Below are 8226 nucleotides of genomic sequence, written 5' to 3'. Positions count from 1 at the left end.
CCTTATCCAAAACATAGGGGATAAGTCTGGGCTTATGATCGCAGGGGGGAAGGTGTCAGACTGCTTGGACCCCCCACAATCTCCTTCCCAACACCATGTATCTCTATAGGAGAGTCAGAGATACACGAGTACAACTCTGCGGTTCTCCCATAGAGATGAATGTAGGGTGTGTGCCGACTCCCGCTGCGTGTACGAGGAGAGCCAGAGCACCGTGCAGGATCTGGTGATCCAGTGGTATATACAGTATCCATTGTCTGGTGATCCAGTGGTGTATATAGTAGTATTAAGCATTTGGTGATCCACTGGTGTATACAGTATTCATTGTCTGGTGATTCAGTGGTGTATACAGTATTCTATGTCTCATAATGCAGTGGTCTATACAGTATTCAGTGTCTGGTGATCCAGTGGTCTATACAGTATTCAGTGTATGGTGATCCAATGATGTATACAGTATTAAGTATCTGGTGATCCAATGGTGTATACAGTATTCAGTGTCTGGTGATCCAGTGGTGTATACAGTATTCAGTGTATGGTGATCCAATGATGTATACAGTATTAAGTGTCTGGTGATTCAGTGGTGTATACAGTATTCAGTGTATGGGGATCCAGTGGTGTATACAGTATTCAGTGTCTGGGGATCCAGTGGTGTATACAGTATTCAGTGTCTGGTGATTCAGCGGTGTATACAGTATTCAGTGTATGGTGATCCAATGATATATACAGTATTCAGTGTATGGTGATCCAATGGTGTATACAGTATTCAGTGTCTGGTGATTCAGTGGTGTATACAGTATTCAGTGTCTGGTGATTCAGTGGTGTATACAGTATTCAGTGTCTGGTGATTCAGTGGTGTATACAGTATTCAGTGTCTGGTGATTCAGTGGTGTATACAGTATTCAGTGTCTGGTGATTCAGTGGTGTATACAGTATTAAGTATCTGGTGATTCAGCGGTGTATACAGTATTCAGTGTCTGGTGATTCAGTGGTGTATACAGTATTCAGTGTCTGGTGATTCAGCGGTGTATACAGTATTCAGTGTCTGGTGATTCAGCGGTGTATACAGTATTCAGTGTATGGTGATCCAATGATGTGATGTATATAGTATTAAAGGGGTACTCCGCCCCTGGCATCTTATCCCCTATCCAAAGGATAGGGGATAAGATGTCAGATCGTCGCGGTCCCGCTGCTGGGGACTCCGGGGATCGCCGCTGCGGCACCCCGCTATCATTAATGCACAGAGCGAGTTCGCTCTGTGCGTAATGACGGGCGATAAAGGGAACGGAGCAGCGTGATGACATGGCTCCGCCCCTTATGACATCATGGTCCGTCCCCTTAATGCAAGTCTATGGCAGGGGGCGTGACGACCGCCACGCCCCCTCCCATAGACTTGTATTGACGGGGGCCGTGATGTCACGAGGGGCGGAGCCGTGATGTAACGATGCTCTGGCCCCTCTATTGCCCGTCATTATGTGCAGAGCGATCTCGCTCAGTGCAGCAATAATAGCGGGGTGCTGCAGCGGCGATCCCCGGGGTCCCCAGCTGCGGGACCCCGGAGATCTGACATCTTATCCCCTATCCTTTGGATAGGGGATAAGATGTCTAGGGGCGGAGTACCCCTTTAAGTATCTGGTGATCCAGTGGTGTATATAGTATTAAGTATCTGGTGATCCAGTGGTGTATACAGTATTCAGTGTCTGGTGATTCAGTGGTGTATATAGTATTAAGTATCTGGTGATCCAGTGGTATATATTTAGTATTAAGTATCTGGTGATCCAGTGGTGTATATAGTATTCAGTGTCTGGTGATTCAGTGATGTATACAGTATTAAGTATCTGGTGATCCAGTGGTGTATACAGTATTCAGTGTATGGTGATCCAGTGGTGTATACAGTATTCAGTGTATGGTGATCCAATAATGTACATAGCATTAAGTGTCTGGTGATTCAGTGGTGTATATAGTATTAAGTATCTGGTGATCCAGTGGTGTATATAGTATTAAGTATCTGGTGATCCAGTGGTGTATACAGTATTAAGTATCTGGTGATCCAGTGGTGTATACAGTATTCAGTGTCTGGTGATCCAGTGGTGTATACAGTATTAAGTATCTGGTGATCCAGTGGTGTATACAGTATTCAGTGTATGGTGATCCAGTGGTGTATACAGTATTCAGTGTATGGTGATCCAGTGGTGTATACAGTATTCAGTGTATGGTGATCCAGTGGTGTATACAGTATTCAGTGTATGGTGATCCAATAATGTACATAGCATTAAGTATCTGGTGATTCAGTGATGTATACAGTATTAATTATTTGGTGATCCACTGGTGTATACAGTATTCAGTATCTGGTGATCCAGTGGTGTATACAGTATTCAGTATCTGGCGATCCAGTGGTGTATACAGAATTCAGTGTCTGGTGATTCAGGGGTATATATAGTATTATCTGGTGATTCAGTGATGTATAGATTATTAAGTATTTGGTGATCCACTGGTGTATACAGTATCCATTGTCTCGTAATTCAGTGGTGTATACAGTATTCAGTGTCTGGTGATTGAGGGGTATATAGATAAACAGGTATATACATTAATGGAAAGTGTAAAGCATTCATATTTTTGCATTATTATACACAGACGAATGATGCTCTGGTCACATGATCATCCCAAAAATGTGGGTATGAAAAGCCCACAGTCCAATCTCTCTATCCCAGACGAAGGGGTGGACCTAAACCTGATAGAACCAGTTGAAGTCTGGCAATTGCCTGAGCCACATGTCTTAAGTCACAAGTAGTTTAGGCCTGGGTTTTGCCAGCACATTATCTGTTAACTCTACTATTGCTAGGTATATCTAAGCCTAGGCTTGTTCACAGTGAAAGGATAACAGTCTACAATAGAGAGAAGAAAGCTTAACAAGGGCCTCTCTGGAATACACTCATCTCTTTGTTGACCTATGGTCAGAGCTACTGCTTCTTGACTACTATATCAGACAGATTTTACTGGATATGTTCTTGTGGGAAGTATGCCGCAGAGTCATCGCTTTGAGAGTAAAGGACCTGTACCACAGTAAGCCAACCTGTGAAGATCCGCATCAGAATTCTCCATCATTTTAGACTAAAAACTTGAAAATCTGAGAACATATCCATCTGCATTAGTCATTATGTGTATATGTGCTAAGATTGCAAAATTCTGCAAAGCTTTAAAAAAATGAATAAAAAAAATCAATTAAAGGGACAGTGTCATGTAGGGTTGTGTAGGGCAGGGAAGAGTGAGCTTATCCCAGAATGTATTTTTCCAAATACTTGCATAGTCGCCCTAATTAGCGGCTCTACAAGGCATGACGCCCCCTCCCATCGACATGAATGAAGGGGGCGTGGTGTGATGTCACCAACAACGAAGCTTCAGTGTTCCGGACTCTGCTGCTGCCAGCCCGGAGATTGTGGGGGTCCCCAATGGTAGGACCCCCGTGATCAGACATCTTATCCTTTAGATAGGGGATAAGCTGTTTTCTGGCAGAGTAGCCCTTTAAATGTCAGTCCTGGCAGGATGGAGGGAAGAAGATTCCTCCGGGCTTCACATAAGACGGCAGCTCCGACTTTTTCTTTCTTTTTTTACAATAATATTCTGTGGACGCAGGAAATATAGATATCATATAATTATGTTTCAGATTCCAGAGCTAATTATTCTCCATGGGAAGAGGATAAAAATGAATAAAAACTATTTTATGGTCCAATAAAAGTGGCTGCTGTAATATGTAGATATATCTTACCTCTATGACAAATGCACAGAGCGGCTTTACGCAGGGATGGAGGAGATGGCGGGGAATGATGTGAATGTGGTTACTGAGGCTGTAGACTGAGAGGACGGAGACCTCAGATTTTTTTTTGTCCTCGTCATCATCTTCATCATCATGAGACGTATATATATGAGTTTATGAGTTGTGCTGATATCTGAATGATTTTCCTACACCTGAAGTGACACTATATTCCTAATAAGGAGTACCATATAGAATAAAAGTGAGCACTCACTAACCAAAGGATAGGAAATAAGATGTCTGATTGCGGGGGCCCCGCCACTGGGACCCCTGTGAAGCAACTGGCGTTCACATAGGTGCTGCTGGCGGGGTCGTGACATCACTGCTACTCCCCCTTGTGATGTCACGACCCTCAATGACAGTCCACCATAGACTTGCATTGACAGCGTGTGGAGTGACTTCACAAGGGGGTGTGGCCATGATGTCACAACCGCGCCACCCGCTACAAGTACCCCTTTAAAATGTAGCTTTTATTTCTGCATATTAAAACCGCTCTCATGGCAAGGGAACAAGACAGATGCCAGCAGCCATTGGCATCTGCCTTGTTTCCTTGCCATGAGAGCGATTTTCAATCAAGAACTGAAGAAAGTTTTTTTTTTTTTTTTTAACTTATTCCCATCACTTTAATTAAGTCTCCGTGTAGAGCATGGCAGCATAAATAGGGTTGCAATTGGCTACATTTAGCAAACTGGCCTGGTTCTGAAGATATCTCTTCTCCCCTCTTGTTGACAGCTGGCAGTCATGGTTCCCGTCCACCAGCTCTGCTTTGGAAACAGTGGTGACGTTACTCTCACGAGCCTATCTCGGCATATTCATGATGTCTGTCCATTGCAGGTATAGTGATTTACCTTGGAAGCTGTCAGACACAGAAGCACAGAAGCAGATGACCTGCCTCCGACCCAAGCCCCATCCACCAGGGAGTGTGAGCAGACAGCAGACGCAGAGAAAGAGGCAAACAGCCAAATGAGAAAACCCTATTAATTAAAGGGCTAATGATCAGCCTTGGATTATAATTTTTCTCCAAAAAGTTTTTTTCCCCTGTAAAATTGATCTTCAATGCTTTCTTTACATTATACCACTTCATACTGTTATGAGGGTCTCTGGGGTAATTTGGGACCTTTTCAGATAACTTAATCTATCATAGATCATAGGTAAGGGGGTGCTCTGGGGACACAGCCGGCAGACTCTTTATTGCTGTAATTTGGGGCTTTGAGACATCTTAGTTTTAGTTCTAGTTCTGGTTATAGTTTTCTGGCATGGAAATAGTTCCCTTCTTTGATTTCTTTTATCACATTGTTGTCACCTGACGTGATAGCAGTGATATATCCATGTTGGCCACAATGATGTTATTTGCTTTCTGATTTTTCAGCTCATACAAGATGTTACTCTGCGTTTTTGATGGACGATTGTTTTGTTCTGTCTAAACATTTTACCATTCCCAGGTTTCCTTATGGGAATCCATTTTGTACAAACATGCCTTCCTGCTCACCTGTGCCCCTCCCAGCATCCCCTTACACTGGCACAGGGGTATTATAATGAGCCAGGTACCATCAGGCCTAGAGTTTGAAAAAAATGAAACTTTGGGACTGAGCGGTAGCAGGCTGGTATTATGAGGCTGGCAATGTCCAAAATAAATGGCCCTTGTCACCATGGTAATGCTAGGCTGCTGCTGTTTTTTTTGTTTTTTTTTACCTGACTGGTCATGGAAAATCGATGGGGGGCACACATTTTTTCCCTGTAAATAAATAATAACAAAAAAGTGTTGCACCATATTTTTTATTTCCAGCCTAAAAATACCATCCTGCTACTGCCCAGTCCCGGAGTGTAATTTTTGGGCCTACCGATTCCCCCTGATTTTTTTTTTTTCAAAGTTTGCACTGAGTCCGGGTTTGGTTTGGTTCCCTCAAGTGTAGTTGTGACAAATATGACACCATATGTTTCACACCGCGGAAATGTTTCCATTTCCCAGTCTTTATTAATTCATCCATTCCAGTGGCTGCAATCATAACATAAAGCTAATCTAATATAATGGTTGTTTTTGGAATATTTTATCAGACATAGATATTTTAACAGAATGCATAAAGTACGTTCAATATTTCTTTGTATTTCTAGCTTCTTTGAAATATCTTGACAGCGGGGCCCAGCGAGCCTTTCTGCTCCCGATGATGGTAAAAGCATTGCTTACTATCAGTGCAGTAAATTGTTTGCGTCCCTCATTCCCCGCACTGGAAACATTAAAGCGTAATCTATGTCTTTTGTCTATTCTTTATAATCAGAGCTTTGAGTACAGAAGAATGGATTAGTCTGAACTGAGCAATCTACCTGTCCACCTCTTTGTAACAAAACATCTCGTGCTGCCATTGAATGCAGGATGAGAAGAAAGAGAGATGCCGTACACAAAGAACGGGATACGTCTGGTGACAAGTGACGTAGGTTTTCTCCGGTAAACAACAAATTGTCCAATAATTTCCATAGCTTAATCTATGACTCTGTGGTTACCAGGGATGTGGGTAATGGCCTCATACTTGGGTAACATGATGTTCACTGATGGGTCTGGTGCTGCCCAGTGCTGGTGCAAGGATTTTTGCCACCCTAGGCAAAAGCTAATTTTCCACGCCCTTGACTCTGTACATTAGTACGGCCATTGACATGCCGCACCTTACTACTGGGATCCATGGCAAAATGGAAAAAAAAATCATTGTGCAACAAAATTTAAGAAAAAATGCCATTTTGTGACTTTTGGGGGCTTCTGTCTCTACGCAGTACATTTTCGGTAAAAATGACACCTTATCTTTATTCTGTAGGTCCATACGATTAAAATGATCCCCTACTCATATAGGTTTGATTTTGTCGTACTTCTGGAAAAAATCATAACTACATGCAGGAAAATGTATACATTTAAAAATGTCATCTTCTGACCTCTATAACTTTTTATTTTTCCATATATGGGGATATATGGGGACTCCTCTTTTGCGCCATAATCTTATGTTTTTATCGGTATCATTTTTGTTTTGCTCTGACTTTTTGATTGCTTTTTATACATTTTTTAATGGCATTAAAAGTTACCAAAAATACGGTATTTTGGACTTTGGAATTTTTCTTAATGGTGTAATTTTTACGCCATTGACTGTGCGGTTAAATTAACAATATATTTTTACAGTTTGGACATTTACGCACGCGGCAATACCACATATGTTTATATTTATTTTTATTTACATAGTTTTTTTTATGGGAAAAGGGGGTGATTCTGACTTATTAGGGAAGGGGTTAAATTACATTTATTAACACTTTATTTTCATAGGGGGCTATAACATTGCACACACTGATTTCCTACACTGATCACTGCCATGCATTAACATGGCATTGATCAGTGTTATCGCCGCTCGACTGCTCCTGCCTGGATCTCAGGCACGGAGCAGTCATTTGGCGATCGGACACGCAGGAGGCAGGTAGGGATCCTCCTGGTGTCCTGAAAGCTGTTCGGCACGCCACGATTTTACCGCGAACAGCCCTACTGAGCTGCCAGGATGCTTTCGGTTTCATTTCAGACATAGCGGTCAACTCTGATTGCCGCATCTGAGGGTTTATGCCAGGCATCATGGGTATTAGCCGCAGGTCCCGGCCGTGGATGACAGTTTCCTTTATTTACCAAAATCCATAAATTTACTGAGGTCTCCTATCAGAAATTAAAGATACTTCAAATTGTTATTTGCGGAGGCAGATGGCCGGGACAATATTGTATTTATGTATTTAATGTAATTGGGAAAGACAATGTCATTATTATACAGTATGGGCTGGTTTTAATTGACTAATTACTGAAAAAACTCTTCTTGCTATTTCATTGTCTCTGCTCTGTATGTGAAAAATATTTTATTTGTTTTGTAGGGGATGATGGGAGTTGTAATTCCTGAATTCCAGTGCAGTGGTTGCAGCCGGACAGGCAGTAAGTCTTTGGCCGTCCTGGGGCCGTAGGAATGGAAGAAATAAAGTTTTGAAATATACTGTAGTTGCTCTAATTAGAGCAAATTAAGGTTAATTGAATAATGAGACCACATCCAATTAAGGAAAAATAGGTAATAGAATATCACAGGAATGTAGGTCAAGTGGTTTGACCTTAAGTGGCTGTGGTTTTATTATTCAATTAAGGTCTTTCCCTCCTATTTCCTGTTCTTCATTCATCTGTCTGCTGTGAATATCTAGAGGGACATCCTCTGCTGACGAGTGATTGGCCACACATCATCCCGACAACGGGACTTTGTGCAACCCAACACCGGCAGGAATAATGAAGAAAGGATGACGAAAGGATTCATCCTAGCCTTTCCCATACATTGTGTAAGAAGTAAGGCTAGGCTACCTGGCATATATATATATATATATATATATATATATATATTATTTACACCTTATACATGCTTTGTTAT

General features: G+C 41.9%; 1 long non-coding RNA gene across 1 annotated transcript; it reads left to right on the top strand.

The window, feature by feature from the left end:
• Positions 1-4537: 4537 nt before the first annotated feature.
• LOC130291482 (uncharacterized) lies at positions 4538-6240 on the top strand. The gene is made up of 3 exons (XR_008847947.1): positions 4538-4639; positions 5918-5973; positions 6082-6240. It is a non-coding gene; the product is annotated as an uncharacterized LOC130291482 (long non-coding RNA).
• Positions 6241-8226: the final 1986 nt, after the last annotated feature.

Source organism: Hyla sarda, chromosome 9 (assembly GCF_029499605.1).
Source record: "Hyla sarda isolate aHylSar1 chromosome 9, aHylSar1.hap1, whole genome shotgun sequence".
Classification (NCBI taxonomy): domain Eukaryota; kingdom Metazoa; phylum Chordata; class Amphibia; order Anura; family Hylidae; genus Hyla; species Hyla sarda.
The sequence above is the reverse complement of the archived record's forward strand: the minus strand, read 5'-3'. Positions and strand labels throughout refer to the sequence as shown.